The 17529-nt window shown below is 37.9% G+C and overlaps 1 protein-coding gene across 2 annotated transcripts in view; it reads right to left on the bottom strand.

Annotated features, from left to right (window-relative positions):
- Positions 1 to 15828, bottom strand: part of LOC135214561 (uncharacterized) — a 253595-nt gene extending 237767 nt beyond the window's left edge. Inside the window, exons 1-2 of one of the 2 annotated variants that reach the window (XM_064248926.1) lie at positions 15665 to 15828; positions 15102 to 15267 (exon numbers count right to left, since the gene is read on the bottom strand). The gene's annotated coding sequence lies outside the window, so the exon portion shown is untranslated. The remainder of the gene's footprint in view (positions 1 to 15101; positions 15268 to 15664) is intronic. The other variant, XM_064248925.1, reaches the window with a different exon arrangement.
- Positions 15829 to 17529: the final 1701 nt, after the last annotated feature.

Raw genomic sequence — 17529 nt, 5'->3', positions numbered from 1 at the left:
AAGAGTTTATTTCAAGTTTAGTTGCAAGACAGAAGAGTCAGGGCGATGATTACAACAAAACGAATAATGACTTTAAGAAAGTACAAGAAAGAAAAATGAGAGACGATGACGTCTCGAGGGAAAGTATCAGTAAGAGTTTTTGGATAAAAGTTAAGTCTATCTTAGTTCCACCAGACCACTGAGCTGATTAACAGCTCTCCTAGGGCTGGCCCGGAGGATTAGAAGTTTCTACATGGCTAGGAACCAATTGGTCACCTATCAACGGGACCTACAGCTTATAGTGGGATCAGAACCATATTATATCGAGAAATTAATTTCTAATCACCGGAAACAAATTCCTCTAATTCCACGTTGGCAGAGCGTGGAATCGAATCAAAGACTACCGAATCAGTAAGATTTTGGATAAATAGCTAATGTCCTTTTGGTGAGAAATGAATACAAATCGATCTCTAATGATACGATGCAAGGGGAGAGATGTTGCCTGGGAGAGGCCATTCCTAAATTTTTAGAATGAGATCTTTGAAGGTTTCTTAAATGCAAATGATAGGAACCATCAGAACAGAATGAAGCTAGAGAGGGTCCGTGTATTGTGAATAATCAACCAGGGTGTGAAAGATATGAGTTGATGAGGAAAGGTTATGAGTAAGTGAAGTGAAAAGAATGATTGTCAGTTTGTAGAAGAGAAAAGTCATAAAGGAGATATAATTTAGAATATCTGGGGTCATGTATGGAATTACTGTTTTGTTAAAAAAAGCAAAAGCAGTTAACTAGAGATTCGGAAGTCGTAGAGAAATGAGAAAATACCAAAAATAAAAAACCGCAAAAATAGTTTGTAGGACATAAAAGTCGCGTCGAGGTAGTTTCATAACGAGGAAAAAGATGAAATCGGAAGGAATGAAAGAGTAGCGGGTATGGCGTTGAAGGAAAGCTGGGCAGCTTGATAACTGCAAAAAAAAGAAGTCATTCGAACGAGCAGTGTGGTCAATTGGTCGAAGGGGCGTAGTCTCTTTGACCACCTGAAAGATAAGAGGGGTCATAATCTCCCTTTTAAACTCACGAAACAGTGACTGTGATATTACCTTTAGAAAATGAACAGGGTAGACTCCCTGAGGTAAAGCAAAGGAAAAATGCTCTCGGGAAGTCTTCTTCTTTCCCACTGTTATTCCTACATTAAGGGGTCGGTTCTTACAACATCAGGCATGATTTATTATTTGGCAAAGGGGTTTTCACAACCGCATGCCCGTGCTGTCATCAACCACAATTATTGACGGTGGGCCTTGTCTTTGACAAAAAAAGTCCACCTGCAAGGCGGCAGTTTCCACAGTTATTTGCAGTGGGCCTAGCCTTTTACTAAAAAGTAAGACTGCAAGACAGCAGCTTGCACAGTTATTTGCAGTGGGCCTAGCCTTTTACTAAAAAGTAAGACTGCAAGACAGCAGCTTGCACAGTTATTGGTAGTGGGCCTAGCCTTTTACTAAAAATTAAGACTGCAAGACAGCAGTTTCCACAGTTATTGGTAGTGGGCCTAGCCTTTGACTAAAAAGTAAGACTGCAAGGCAGCAGTTTCCACAGTTATTGGCAGTGGGCCTAGCCTTTGACTAAAAAGTATGACTGCAAGGCAGCAGTTTCCACAGTTATTGGCAGTGGGCCTAGCCTTTACTAAAACGTATGACTGCAAGGCAGCAGTTTCCACAGTTATTGGCAGTGGGCCTAGCCTTTTACTAAAAAGTATGACTGCAAGGCAGCAGTTTCCACAGTTATTGGCAGTGGGCCTAGCCTTTTACTAAAAAGTAAGACTGCAAGGCAGCAGTTTGCACAGTTATTGGCGGTGGGCCTAGCCTTTTACTAAAAAGTAAGACTGCAAGGCAGCAGTTTCCACAGTTATTGGCAGTGGGCCTAGCCTTTTACTAAAAAGTAAGACTGCAAGGCAGCAGTTTGCACAGTTATTGGCGGTGGGCCTAGCCTTTTACTAAAAAGTAAGACTGCAAGGCGGCAGTTTGCACAGTTATTGGCGGTGGCCCTAGCCTTTTACTAAAAAGTAAGACTGCAAGGCAGCAGTTTGCACAGTTATTGGTGGTGGGCCTAGCCTTTTACTAAAAAGTCAGACTGCAAGGCGGCAGTTTGCACAGTTATTGGCGGTGGGCCTAGCCTTTTACTAAAAAGTCAGACTGCAAGGCGGCAGTTTGCACAGTCATTGGCGGTGGGCCTAGCCTTTTACTAAAAAGTCAGACTGCAAGGCGGCAGTTTGCACAGTCATTGGCGGGTGGGGGGCCTAGCCTTTTACTAAAAGTCAGACTGCAAGGCGGCAGTTTGCACAGTTATTGGCGGTGGGCCTAGCCTTTTACTAAAAAGTCAGACTGCAAGGCGGCAGGGTTTGCACAGTCATTGGCGGTGGGCCTAGCCTTTTACTAAAAAGTCAGACTGCAAGGCGGCAGTTTGCACAGTCATTGGCGGTGGGCCTAGCCTTTTACTAAAAAGTCAGACTGCAAGGCGGCAGTTTGCACAGTTATTGGCGGTGGGCCTAGCCTTTTACTAAAACGTAAGACTGCAAGGCAGCAGCTGTCCTTTTAGTCGCCTTTTACGACACGCAGGACCTACGGTGGTAGTAATCTTCCACCCTTATCATAGGGATTAAAAAAGCCTATCTGGAAGTGGTGACTGCAAATATGATAGTTGGTGACACTAATTTCCTTTGATGCAAATCCTCCTTTGAGAAAGTGAACACAAGAATTAATAATCAACATATACGATTAGTATTACAGATCGGTGGGTATATAATATATTTGGATGGTAGGGTATTCTAACCAGGAAGGGCAACAGAAATACTGGAGAGTGACGTAAAAATGATTTCAGTGGTAATTGCAGTATGGGGAAGTGATGGCCGGGAATAAGGTCACAGGGAAAAAATTCAGAAAAAAGTAACAATTTTGGCTATGAAAAAGTCGCAGGAAAAAAAATTACATTCATTTAGTCTTTTGTTTATGCCTTTACGGCAATCCCCAACGGGCTTGTTCTAAACACTCCGCAGAGGTGGATAGATACAGGGTTAGAACCCTTCGGGGTCACTATCTAGAAAAGATTAATGTGACTTTTTAACCTGTATTCCAGGAAGTGACCCTTGCAGTATGAGGAAGCTCTGTAGGTATGTAAGTTCTATGTACTGGTGCTTCATCCATTACTTAGCCATAAGAGGATGAATAATTGTACTCCCCTCTGCTGGTGCAATAAAGCTACCTGATTTTTTGCGACGATTTTTATAGATAAAAATTGAGTAGAAACATATATGAAAGGACAGAAAGAAATTTTTGTTTTGAAGCGTTTATTGGTCATTAAAGATTGAAAGCCATCCAATCTGAGAGTTTTCCAGGACAAGTCCTTTTTAAACAACTAGTAAATGTTGAAGTAATTAAATTGAAAGCCGATGGTTCAAAAAAAGCCATTAATGTAAAATATATTAAATTTCTTGGGTGTCATCCGAAAACTATCCTGGTTATAAAGAAGCAAAACCAATTAACCTCTCTCTCTCTCTCTCTCTCTCTCTCTCTCTCTCTCTCTCTCTCTCTCTCCACACACACACTACGGCCCTCTCATATTTGAAGTAATCAAAGGTATAATAAGTTTTAACTTAGTTTATCAGTGTAGTCACGATGTCTATATTATATTTCTTAAGACCTCGGTGGTGGCGAGTTCGATTCTGGGGCACTCCATTGAGGTGTGAGAGATGTGTATTTCTGGTGATAGAAGTTCACTCTCCACGTGGTTCGGAGGTCAGGTAGAGCCGTTGGTCCCGCTGCTGAATAAACACTGGTTCCATGCAACGTAAAAACACCGTACAAACAAAAAATAATAATAAAGGACCGGTATTTTAGGATTAAATTACATTCGAAAACTAACCACAGAAGGGATGCAGGATGAATAAGAGTGAAGAACTAATCACTCGGTAAAAGGTGTGAGAAGGTACAATGATTCGAGTAGAGGAAGAGAGAAACGGTAAGCGATGGCATAGTGTATAAACGCCTCGCGATTCAGCTTTGATTAGCTCGGAAATGACCTGGGAACAAGTCTCATCATTTGCCTAGAATGTGAGCTGTGAGTAAACGTCGAAATATGGTACAGAGAGAGAGAGGGGAAAGTATCGAGATAAATACATATAAAGAGAGAATAAGAGAGAGAAAAAATAACAAGTCAAAAATGCGCCGAAGAAATAGAGTTTTAAGTAAAACGTATAATGCTGTATCTGTATGAAACTCAGCCATGTCCCATAAGATTTTCAGCCACGGCCCATGAAACTTTCAGCCACAGCCCGGAGGTGGCCTTATGTTGTTGCCACCTATAGCGGTGCCAGACGCAGGAGCATGTCTAACTATAACCTTAGATAAAAATAAATATTACTGAGGCTAGAGGGCTCCAATTTGGCATGCTTGATGATTGGAGAGTGTATGATCTACATACTAATTTGCAGCCGTCTAGCCTCAGTAGTCTTTAAGATCTGAGGGCGGACGAACAGACAAAAAGCCATCTCAATAGTTTTCTTATTGCAGAAAACTAAATCCTTGAGTTGTGATATATACGATATGAGGTCAATTATTCTCGAAAAATTAACTGGTGAGAAGGAGCGATGTCCCTGAAGTTTCGCAAAGAAAAAGCGAATCATGAATCTATGTCATCTCGTTGCAAAACGAACCATGAGAAATTGCGTTACACAATCAGGTCCCAGGAGGAAGTCCGGTGAACGGAAAGGGGAATTGACAACAACTATACAAAAATGACACAGAAAGTCAAAAAGAGATGGTGTCACAAATGACTCATGAAATGGACACTAATCACAATGGGAGACGAAAGAATGGATCCTTCGTCAGTTTATTGGTAAGGATGGATGATCTATGAAGGCGATGGCGCACGAATATATATCTCAAATAAAATCCTAAACCTTAATAACTTCCATAGCAGTAGCCGGTGTTCCAGCGTGGTATTACAGTAGCTTTATAAAAATCACGCAACATACGAATATCTTGTGTTTCAAGTCAGAAAGATAAAGTTTGTGCACGTCAGCCACTGGTGCAACATTACCAATAACTTCAAGGAAACTCCTAGCACCTATTTCTCTTTTACAGAAATCGCAATATTTATATTCACCATTATGGAACTCAGGGACGCGACCGGTTATTTCTGGAGGCGATACAGAAAACCGGGAGGACGCTTTCCAGCCAACCAAAGAGGAGCGGTAAGAGCAAATCAGTAAGATTTCCTCCGATCCCTTTTGGCACTTCAAACGTCCTGACTGGTTTTGGCGAGGTCGCCTTTGAAGCCTCGCAATAAAACTGACTTCATTAGACGCCTGACATGACAGAGAACGCATTTTCGTACCCTGGTACACCGCCAAAGATGAGGCGGTAGAGATTGCAAATTATGTCGTCAATCTGCTCGTAATTGGAGAATGTCGGGGTTTCGGTATACTTCGTTTCCAATAAAAAATAAAATCTCTCTCTCTCTCTCTCTCTCTCTCTCTCTTAAAAGAAGGCGTTTGCTACCATGATACCACATGACGATAAAGCAGCTTCAGCTCAATCATGACCTCGACAGCTGACGATGCTGAAGGTGAATTCGACTTCGTTCTCGTGGGTTTTACTTCCCAAATATTTTATTCTTTTATTGATACATGTTCACTTCGTCCCTTTTATTCTCAAATATTGGATGCGCATTTACACTGTAAAAGCACATTTAAGAGTGCCGACAGACGGGCATATAAAATGCAGTTGATAACTGATAAGCCAGATCGAAAACAAAGACGGGCAGAAGTCGCCCAGCCACAGAGGCAGGAAAAAGCCAGTTACCCGATTGTTAAGCTCAATAAAAAGGAAAAACAGAGGGATTGATGCTTTCTATCTTCTCTCTGGCTGCTCTTGGCATTCCCTTTTGCTGTACGCAACACTATTTAACTCTCGCACAAATGGTACATGAGAATATCTACTCGTATTTCAATATTATTACATTGGAGAAGAGAATAACTTTTTCTCATACCCTTATGAACTTTTTAAGTATCCCCTTTCATTCTAGTTTTTACAATGAAAACATAGAAAAAAAATGCTTTTTGGAAAATTTACCTGCCACACAAAATATCCTACAAATTTTGACCATAATAAGTAAGCGTGACATAATATGGGAGTCCTGTGACCGGGGGCCGGATAGGGAGCATATTACCCACTCTTCTTCATTATGAAGTTGCATTTGGTGTAACACATATTAAACCAAAGTGTGTTTATCCACGCTAACACATGAATAGATATGAATTTCCAGTAGAAATAAGGAAACGCAGACCGTTAAAAAGGCAAAGTAGCGCCCCAGTTGCGTGATCGGTATGGTCTTCACCTGCTACCTCGGTGGCCGCGAGTTCGATTCTCGGGCATTCCACTGAGGGGTTAGAGATGTGCATTTATGGTGATGGAAGTTCACTCTCGACGTGGTTCGAAAGTCACCCTAAGTCGTTGGTCCCGTTGCTGAATAACTATTGGTTCCATGCAAAAAAAAATAAATAAATGAATAAAAAAAAGAAAAGGCAAAGTAAGCACTTGCCCAAAGCCTCATGTTAACGGGACACATGAAGATCATTGAGTAACCTAAGAAGTCGAAGTTCAAAGCCTAATTGCGGTGGTTTTGAAGGATCAAGTCATCCCCTTATAATAAATGTCTAAGCGTCCGGAGAAATTCAGAGAATCAGTTTTTGATTGCTAGATAAGAGCATGTTGTATGCATTCAGTATCAAAATAATGCAAAATTTTCTAAATGAATTTTACCATAGTATACTTTATCATTCTATGCATTGATAGGAAAATAGTTTTCTCTAGAATAGGTTGGGAGTCATTTACAATCAGAGGTAGGAAGCTGCAGCTCAGCACCCTCATATACTACGAGGTAACTATTGAGATACACACTTGATGGGGCATAGCTATGCTGCACTGGAACCCGCTGGTGCCCATCATGTCTCCCCTACCCTCCTGAGCCCTTACATACCCAGTCGCCACCTGGGGCGGATAAACAGTTTTGCAGGAGAAGGATTGATGTGTCATGTCTCCCCTACCGTCCCAACTCTCTACCCACCCCACCCTCACTTGGGGCATACAAATAGGTTTGCGGGAGGAGGGTGGATGTGTAATATCTCCCCTGGACTCCCTATCCCCTACCTACCTTGTCCTCACCCTGGCCAGACAAACAAAAAAGATCCACTCGGGTTTTATTATTATAGATTAAATGGTGGACAAATTGACCCTGTGGTAGGGGTGTAAGAATACTACCACCGCAGGTCCTGCGTGTCGTAAAAGGCGCTAAAAGGACAGCTACTGCCTTGCAGTCTTACTTTTCAGTAAAAGGCTAGACCCAATACCAATATCTGTGGAAACTGCGGCCTTGTAGTTTTACTTTTTAGTCAAAGGCTAGGCCCACTGACAATAACGGTGAAAATTGCTGCTGTGCAGTCTTACTTTTTAGTAAAAGGCAAAGTCCAGCGCCAATAACTATGGAAACTGATGCTGTGTAGTCTTACTTTTCAGTAAAAGGCTAAGTCCAGCGCCAATAACTATGGAAACTGATGCTGTGTAGTCTTACTTTTTAGTAAATGGCTAAGTCCATCGCCAATAACTATGGAAACTGATGCTGTGTAGTCTTACTTTTTAGTAAAAGACTAGGCTCACCTCCAATAACTGTGGAAACTGCTGCAGTGCAGTCTTACTTTTTATTAAAACGCTAGGCCCACCTCCAATAACTGTGGAAACTGCTGCTGTGTAGTCTTACTTTTTAGTAAAAGGCTAGGCCCACTGCCAATAACTGTGAAAACTGCTGTTGTGCAGTCTTACTTTTTAGCAAAAGGCTAGGCCCACCACCAATAGCTGTGGAAACTGAGGCCTAGCTGTCTTACTTTTCAGCAAAAGGCTAGGCCCACTGCCAATAACTGTGGAAACTGCTGCCTCGCAGGTGGACTTTTTAGTCAAAGGCTAGGCCCACTGCCAATAACTGTGGTTGCTCACAGCGAGGGCAAGCGGTCGTGAAAATCCCTTTGTCAAAAGCAAACCATGCCTGATGTTATGAGGAAGTTAGTGGAGAAGGTGCATTGGGCAACCGACCCCTTACTGTAGGGATAACGGTGGGAGAAAAGAAGGTTAATTGGAAGACAAACTTGCAACTGCATGTGCTCCGGTCATTGGGATGAAGTGCCGAAAATGCATTTAGATGGAATTTAATTATATTTTACATATGAAGAAGTAAATGTCTGCTTCATGGAATAATATACATAAATAAATACATACATACAATATATATATATATATATATATGTATGTATGTATATAAATATATGTGTATGTGTGGGTGTGTGCATGTGTGTGTGTGAAAATAAGAGGCCCATAAAACACTATTTGAACGTTGCAATCATAAATATTTTGGACACTTCCTTCTGTGCCCTGTTCGCTGGTAAAAATGTGGTCACGATATGTTACAGGAGATATATATATATATATATATATATATATATTATATATATATATACGTATATATATATATATATTATATATAGTATATATATAATATACATATATAAACTCCTCTCTGGCGACGAGTCCCGTGGTCGTATTTTCTGGACTACAAGGTAAAATAGAGGCCAGAGAATGATCTCGTCGATGTCATCCGATTTCCAGCGTCCTCCCTGACAAGTTCATATTGTTGGTTTGACTGATGATAGCAGATTCCAGCATCGTCCTTTTGTACCTCCAGCTACTTTTGAAAACCAGCTCTGCCCCACTCTGGTTTATTGTATGGCCTTTAGCCCTTATATGTAGGAAAATTCCCGAGCTCTCTGAAGCATATCGCACTGATCTCTTGCGATCTGTTAATCTTTACGAGATGGATCTACCCGGCTCCCAGACGCAAATCTCATTACAATTGCTCCATGGTATCTTGCAAACTCCGGCTTCTGCCTCTCTTTTATTTGAGTACACATTAATGAGTTTGTTTGTTTGTATGGTATTTTTACGTTGCATGGAACCAGTGGTTATTCAGCAACGGGACCAACGGCTTTACGTGACTTCCGAACCACGTCGAGAGTGAACTTCTATCACCAGAAATACACATATCTAACCCATCAATGGAATGACCTAGAATCGAACTCCCGGCCACCGCTGTGGCAGGTCAAGACCATTACGGTCACGCCCCTGAGGCGCTATACATTAATGAGCGAGCTTGTTATGGATTTGGAATAATGAAAAATAAATGGATTGTTAGACCTGAGGTGTTTTGTAGCTTTTTGGATATTTTCGTCGTACGGAAGCTTTATTTTATCATTTTATCGTTAAAATCTATCTACTGTTGTTAGTGGGACCTCTGTATTAATTATTCTATTGCTTTAATAATAGCTTTCTCCATAATATGTGGTGGGAATACCTTAATTTCCATCTTCCCTGAGTCAACATTCACCTGCTTCGTATGTAACACACAAACAAACACACACACACACACACACATATATAGTATATATAGATATATATATATATATATATATATACTCTTAAAATATATGTCCATACTTTACCAGTGAACAGGGGCACAGATGGAAGAGCCCGAAATATATGTTTGCAACGTTCAAATAGATGTTTTATGGGCCTTTATCTTCATGGTATACAGTTGTGTAACAGCAAAAGACATATATATATATATATATATATATATATATATATATATATATATATATATATATATGTGTGTGTTGTGTGTGTGTGTGTGTGTGTGTGTGTGTGTGTGTGTGTGTACCTACATACACATACATACATATACATACATACATGCATACAAACATATATTACTGTATATAAACTTTTGGAAGAACATGACATAAGAAAAATAAAGCTTCCTATGACTATGACGCAATGGATGAGAGAGGGAGAGAGAGAGAGAGAGAGAGACGAGAGAGAGAGAGAGAGAGAGAGCATAAACTTTAAAATTCCTGGATCATATACCTAATAAAATTATACATAATCAAGTAGAAAATCGCGTTTAGAATAATCTTAAAATCCTGCTAAGCATTAATTTTGGAAAATTCAGGGTAGATGGCCAAAAGTAATTTGCAACCACTGGTCTAAATAGTGCAGTCTGAGTAATGAATTGCCAAAGGTAATAACCAGCGCTGCTCGAGTTTGAGTTTCTCTATCGACATTAGCTAATGAGGGAAGGAAAGGCTCACGCATTAATAGGAAAAAGGTTGCAAATTGATTCACTCTGAAATAGCTTTAATCTTCGATCAAAGCTTTCTTCATGAAGGATTAGCCTATGTCCTTTACACACGTGCGCATAAACTGTGTGTATTAATATTGCATATATAGATACTTATATATATATATATATATAATATAGTATATAGTTAAATATATTTATATATAATATATATGTTGTATGTGCGTATATACATATATATTACATGGTTGTATAATATAATATATTATTATATAATATATATATATATATTATATAATATTATATTATATATACATATATATTAACATGTTGTATTATATATATATATATATATGTTATATATAGTTATAATATGATATATAATATATTCATATCATTTTACATAATAATATACGTACATACTATATATAATATATATATATATTATATTAATATCAAACAAGTTTCCCCAGAAAAAAATAGAGAATGAAAAACTAAGTACCAAAGATTTGCGTAATTGTTACACATTTTCAAAGTACACTGACCAGAGTATGAATTTTTGCACATATGAACAAATATTAAAACTGCACACAACTCCATTTTTACAACGAGCAAGGTTAGTCACAGACAACTCGAAGCACAATTTGATGAAATTAGATGCTAGAGACATTTAAGCATAACAGCCTTTGATAATTGCAGAACAAGTATTAAACGACATATATTAAAAATCAAATTACAAAATGTAAGGGAAATAAAAATGCTGCCACAAATTTAACAACTAAATAAATGATTGAGAAAATGAAATACTTACAATAAGATAAGGAATATATATATATATATATATATATATATATATATATATATATGTATATATATAATGCATATATTTACATATTTATACACCTATGCATAAGTATAGAATATACATCAAATACATACGCTAATACCCACAAATGTTCACCACAGTGCCATGATAAACGTTTTAAAGAGTCGATTCTGTGACGTTACCTGTGTTGGGTCATTACAAGGAATTCTGGATCTCTGGTTTTGTCATTCAATGTGATGATCAAAATTCATTTCACGTAAAAATATAGCACAGGAAATCGAAAGATTCTTACCCTAGACAGATGCTGTTTTACGCTTACCGTGAGATGTTGATCAGTATTCTTCACTGAGCATTCTTCTGTATTTATAAGTTTTTACTCAAAATCCATCTTACTTAACTCTAGTTACTGAAACCAACATTTACACTGAAAGTTTTGAACAACTAAGGCACTATTTATTAAATAATGGTTGTCTGCCTTATTGATTGATTGAATATAGAATTTAGGCCAAAGGCCAAGCACTGGGACCTATGAGGTCATTCAGAGCTGAAACGGAAATTGACAGTAAAACGTTTGAAAAGGTGTAACAGGACGAAAAGCTTGCAGTTGCACTATGAATCAATTGTTAGGAGAGGGTGAAAAGTAAGATGGAAGAGAATATGAAAGGAGGTACAGTAAAAAGAAAAGAAAGGGTTTGCAGCTAGGGGACGAGGGCACGCTACAAAGTACCCCAAGTAATGCCTAAAGTTCACCACAGAAGGTGCACTGATGGCACTAACCCACCTCCCCCACCGCAGGGGGTGGTCTGCTTTAGAAGTTTTTTTTCTTTCTTTCTTTCTTTCTTTCTTTCTTTTAATGATCAAAAAAATTTTCTTGTCCATCTTGAAAGATTTGTTAGCTTAAGTATTTTGATATTTCAAGCCGAAAGCAATGCTATAAATCTAATCAGTTTGAGACGAAAAATTCTGGACTACAAATTTGCAGAACGACGGGGAACACTGATGAAAATGTGGATGCTTTCACCTGATCACTAGTTTCTCGTTGGACGAGTGCTTTTCAGGCTCGGCTACCAACCCTGTGGTCCCGAGTTCGATTCTCAGCTCGGCCAATGCGGAATCAGAGAAATTTATTTACGTAAAAATATCTAATCCTTCAGGCCAGCCTAGGAGAGCTGTTAATAAGCTCAGTGGTCTAGTTAACAGCTCTCCTAAGGCTGTTAACCAGACCACTGAGCTGATTAACAGCTCTCCTAGGGCTATTAATCAGCTCAGTGGTCTGGTTTAACTATGATATACTTAACTTTTTCCACCTGATCACTGTGATGAGAACAGTAATGGATCTAGGAACAGACATGCATGGGTTTTCTGTAATCTAAAAATTCTTCGTCAGTTCGTTATTTAGTCGCCGATGAGCAGGGAAACGGTTCGTCGACCAGAATATGTCAATGGAAAGAAACGTGAATAATTTCTCCTTATTCCTGAGAAGCTTGTCTGAAGAGAAAGAGAAGAAGCATAGACTGGTAAAAGTCTTGATCAAAAGACAGTAGCTATCTGCGAACAATTCCATTGACTTCAAGAGGAACTGCATTAGAGAGAAAATATGCGATAATATATATATATATATATATATATATATATATATATATATATATATATATATATATATATATATATATATATATATATATATATCAGATATTGTAACAACATGTCCCCATGAACATGAAAAGGCCTATATAAATGAAGCTATAGGTCTAGGAGAACAGACGAGCGTTATATTTCGGAAAGGCCTTTCACCCTTTCTCAAACAACAACGGTTTTTGGTAGTATACAGAAGTTCTGCTTATCAAAGAAGCTTGTAAAGAACAGGCAATGAAAGGGCTATGGAGATGGCTAGACTCTGGTTAAGCTCTGGTGATACGGATATTTAACCTGAGAGGCTCACTAAATTGAAATCGATAGCTCCATGATGTTATAGTCTTCGTAATCAAAGAGCATCGAGTTTCTTACCTTTGAAATTGCACAACTTATATTTGTGGTAAGCTCTACTTAAATGCCTGAAAAAATGGCAGAATTCTGATTTGCATATTTCACCATTTGTCAGTGGGACACGTTTCCGCCCTTTAAAGACACAAAGGTATCGTGCATACCCCAAAGTGTTTGTTTGGGCATTTGCTTTTACCCGTAAACGTTAGGCTACTGTCCGAGGCACTGATGGTTTTACAGTAAATGAAGGGTTGGGAGGATTACCCTCCTGTATATATTATATATATATATATATAATATATATATATATATAATATATATATATATATATATATATATATATACGTATATATATATGATATATATTATAATTGTATTTTTATAGTATTAATTTGGTAAAATTTACGGCCAATAAACGAGAGGTCACAGGTGCGACTCCTAGTCGAGGATGGAGAGATTTGCATTCTACTATAGAACACAATGTATAATAGTTAATATATATATATATATATATATATATATATATATATATATATATATATATATAATATATATGCTATATATATATAGAGAGGAGAGAGAGAGAGAAAGAGAGAGAGAGAGAGAGAGAGAGAGAGAGAGAGAGGTATGCAAGATCATGCACAGATGAATAAGGAAGTCTCATCAGAGCTGATTAATAGAAATCGATATTCGCACTTGAACTATGTAGTTTTTCCACAGACACAACATCGTCCTCGATAATAGTAAGTGATGTTGCCCACAAGAGGTGATTAAATAAGAACGTACAAATTATACGACTTACATGACTGAGATACAAAACACAGCTCCTGTCCATGATCTCATCCCTTTTAAGTGAAGAACTAGATCACTTTAATTGTCCTTTTCATTCAGACATGATAACCGAACTGATTAAATATTGTGTTATTGACAGTAAGACTGAACCAATTATTGTACAGAATTTGATGAAATTGGCATCTTTGTTTGACTGTATCATTTTCTAACTAGATAAACAAACGTCTGAGACTGAAGAAATTAGTTTCAAGTTTAATTTTAATAAAACACGTGAGTAAATTGATTGATATTTATTTATTAAACTGATGAAGCGAGTACATATGCTTGAAGCAATTAGTTTCTGTACTTGATGAAATGAAGCATTCTGCAGATAGAAATTAAGTCTATATTTATAAGGAAACAAATGGTTTCGATATGTGGTGAAGTGAGCGTTGAAAGAAGTCAGTTTCTGTTTGATGAAATGGGCGTCTGTGTTTGGGGAAATTAATCTCTGAATTTCATGAAATTGATGTCTGTGTTTAGTAAACATTTTTCTTTGTTTGATGAAACGAGTGTCTGTTTGATGAATTAGTTTCTTTACCTGATAAAGCAAAAGCAGGAATTTCAAAAATTAGATCCCCTTTTCGACGAAACGAGCCTCTGTGTTTTCATGAAATTAATTTCCTTATAAGATAAAAACGAGTCCCTGTTCGAAGAAATGAGTTAGTCCATTTAAAGAAACGAGTGTGCTAGTGTTTGAATCTCTATTTGATGAAATGAGCGCTTCTGCTGGAAGACTTTCCTTTCAGCCTGTGGTGAAGTAAGTGTAGTATTTAAATGTGTTTAATTTGAAGAAATTAGATTCGTTAATTGATTAATAGAGTGTCTGAAGAAATTAATCTTTTCTTTCGATGAAATTATACTGTGCTTAAAGACGCTATTGTCTTTGAAAAAATCAGAATCTGTTTGATGAAATGAGTGTTTTTTTAACTAATTAACTTCTGGAATTGCTGAAATAAGTGGTCTTAATTGAAAGACATTTATTTCTATACTTGATCATCAGGGAGAGTACATAACGGGACATTCGTGTTTTTTTCATAAAAGAATTAGATTTGCATCAGCTATACTTTTTTCTCAGCGCTTAGTGAAATAGCGTCTCTTAAAAACCACTACTCTTTAAGAGTTACGTGACTCTGTTGCCTATTCTATGGGAACTAGTTATTACCTCTGAAAAGAAACATCAAACTCGCGAAATTGCATCGAAAGTCGTGTAAATATAACCAAGCATTTTCTTCGGAACTCTTACCTTGGTTTAAATGTTAGTAATCCTCAGGACATTCGTTTTCGCTTTTGCTGTGAGGTTGGAAACGTGTGCTTTCAAAAGTTCACATTTCACTCTGTGTTAGTTTTATAACGATGCTGGTAAAACCGTCGATTGTAGTCGTATTACTCTGCTGAACTTATATCGAAATCTGCGGTTATATATATATATATATTATATATATATATATATATATATATATATATATTATATATGTTATATATATATATATGTATGTATATATATATATATATATATGTATGTATATATATATAGTATATATATATATATATATATATATATATATATATATACATATATATATATATATATATATATAATATATATAATTATAATATATATATATATATACAAGCTCAGTACCATTTTTGCAACCTTTAAAATAATTTTTAGCAAATTTTATTTACAGCTGACACGATGGCCATTTTTTTAAGTGAAATATTTAACATTGGCAGTGTTTATATGTCGTTTGCAAACATGTTTAACTGAATTTCAAAAAAAAAAATGTAATTCTGAAAACTAAATACCTTCCAAACTTCGGCTGTATCGGTTATGCAAAATTGATCCTTTCCTAACCACGTCAATGGCTATGGCATCACCAGACAATTTTTCCAAAGAGTTTAGTGATACTGGCCGAGAGAGACGGGGAAAGCATCGTGAGGAGACTACGCGAAACACCATCCACCACTACTTTTCATCACACACTGCTTCACTGGTCCGATACTTGGCAGTCTTTACCCTTAGATTTGAGACAGTTGCCAGCTATTCATTTCGTACTTCACTCTCTTTATTCCCTTGGTCATTCTTTTACTTTTCATTATCTCTTTGCCGATATCTGAAAATAGTCGTATTTGTTAGCAATATCATAGAGATTATCTAATTCAGTTAAAGTTAGATATGTGTAAGTAAACAAAGAAAACACGTGCTGCGCCAACCGTGTGAGCAGATCTCCCGTTTACCTGTTGACATTGTCCGGAACTGCAGAAGTACGAGATATCGGCTGATGGAAAACTTAACATGTATCACTGGTGGATACTTTTTTTTTCCTTAACAACATAAATTTCCTTTGAAAGTAACAGATTGTCTTTGGTCCCTTGCAGTCATTTCGACCAAGTTTTATGAAGTAACACTTTTGACCTCGCTGTTCGAAATGAAACAAAAACACAATCGAATCTTAAATGGATTGAATTTTGCTGTTTGGTAAAGAACCCGATTTAGGTCAGTAAGGGCCCTTGCACAACGGAAGTCCGCGAGTGAAAGATAATCCATTTCGTTTCACTTTGATATTGGTACCTTCATAGATGATTTTTGTATCATTGAAACTTCATGCAATGTTCGTTAATATGACACTGGTGTATCCGATATACTTTATTTCTGAGAGAAAAAAAAAATATATGATACAAGAAGGGGGAAAAGGGTAAGATTTTGTTTCATCCATAGACTTCCACCGCATACGTTGTGCCTCCCGTGGTTCCTTGAAATTGGCAATAGTTCTCTGGCCACACTTGATGTTTCCCGAATTACTTTTCCTCTTACCTTCACACCTACCTGTACAGCGGTGACTTCACATCTGAAAAGTCTGGCCTGTGCATCTCAGATTCGTGGTCTCTTCCTTTTATCTATTAGACTCCTTCCCACCTACCTGTGCAGCTTGTACTCGTCCTCCCTACCAATGTGACTTTTCCTTGTACGTATTTATATCTGGCTCCCCTTTCTATCACGGTCTCTTTCCACCTACTTCGCCTTCTTACCTGTGCTCCGAACGATAAAGTTTCTCCCACTTACCTCTCATAGTAAGTGACTTGTTCGCCTTCCATTTGTATCTTCTACCTGTCCGTCCACTCTAGCTTGTCCTTTCCATTTGCTCTTTTCTAATTGCTGATATGAATTCGCCTCTTCAATACCATTTGGCCTCATCCACATATATGCATAACTCGCCTCAATTTTCTCGTATAGTGTTTTCCTCGAACTGTTACGTCTCTTAATATACCTAGACAGTGCGTCTAGCTGCCCGTGTCTCGCCGCGCCGGCATGTCCAGCCTATCACGCCCAACTACCTGTCTCTGCAGCTGCGACTTGTCTTCCCATTTGTTTGGGTTCTTCTACTCACCCGTTCAGGTCTTGCTTGGCCTGTCTACCATTTACTCTTCCACTTCACTACACAACTCTGGGGTCCTTCTTACCATTTGGTCTCTTCCACCTTCAGCAGCAGCGACGTTTTCTTCCTTGAAAATGTTCTCCCCTGACGCTGTAACTTTGCCTCACTTCTGCTTACTCTCATCCAAGTACTTGGGCAGCTGTGGCTTGTCATCCCTTCAAAGAGATTTCGTCCCGCTCGAAAGTCAGTTCGTGCTGACTCGGTAATGCTGCGTTCCAGTAACTAAAAGCATCT

This window comes from Macrobrachium nipponense, chromosome 46, assembly GCF_015104395.2.
Source record: "Macrobrachium nipponense isolate FS-2020 chromosome 46, ASM1510439v2, whole genome shotgun sequence".
In the NCBI taxonomy this organism is placed as follows: domain Eukaryota; kingdom Metazoa; phylum Arthropoda; class Malacostraca; order Decapoda; family Palaemonidae; genus Macrobrachium; species Macrobrachium nipponense.
The sequence above is the reverse complement of the archived record's forward strand: the minus strand, read 5'-3'. Positions and strand labels throughout refer to the sequence as shown.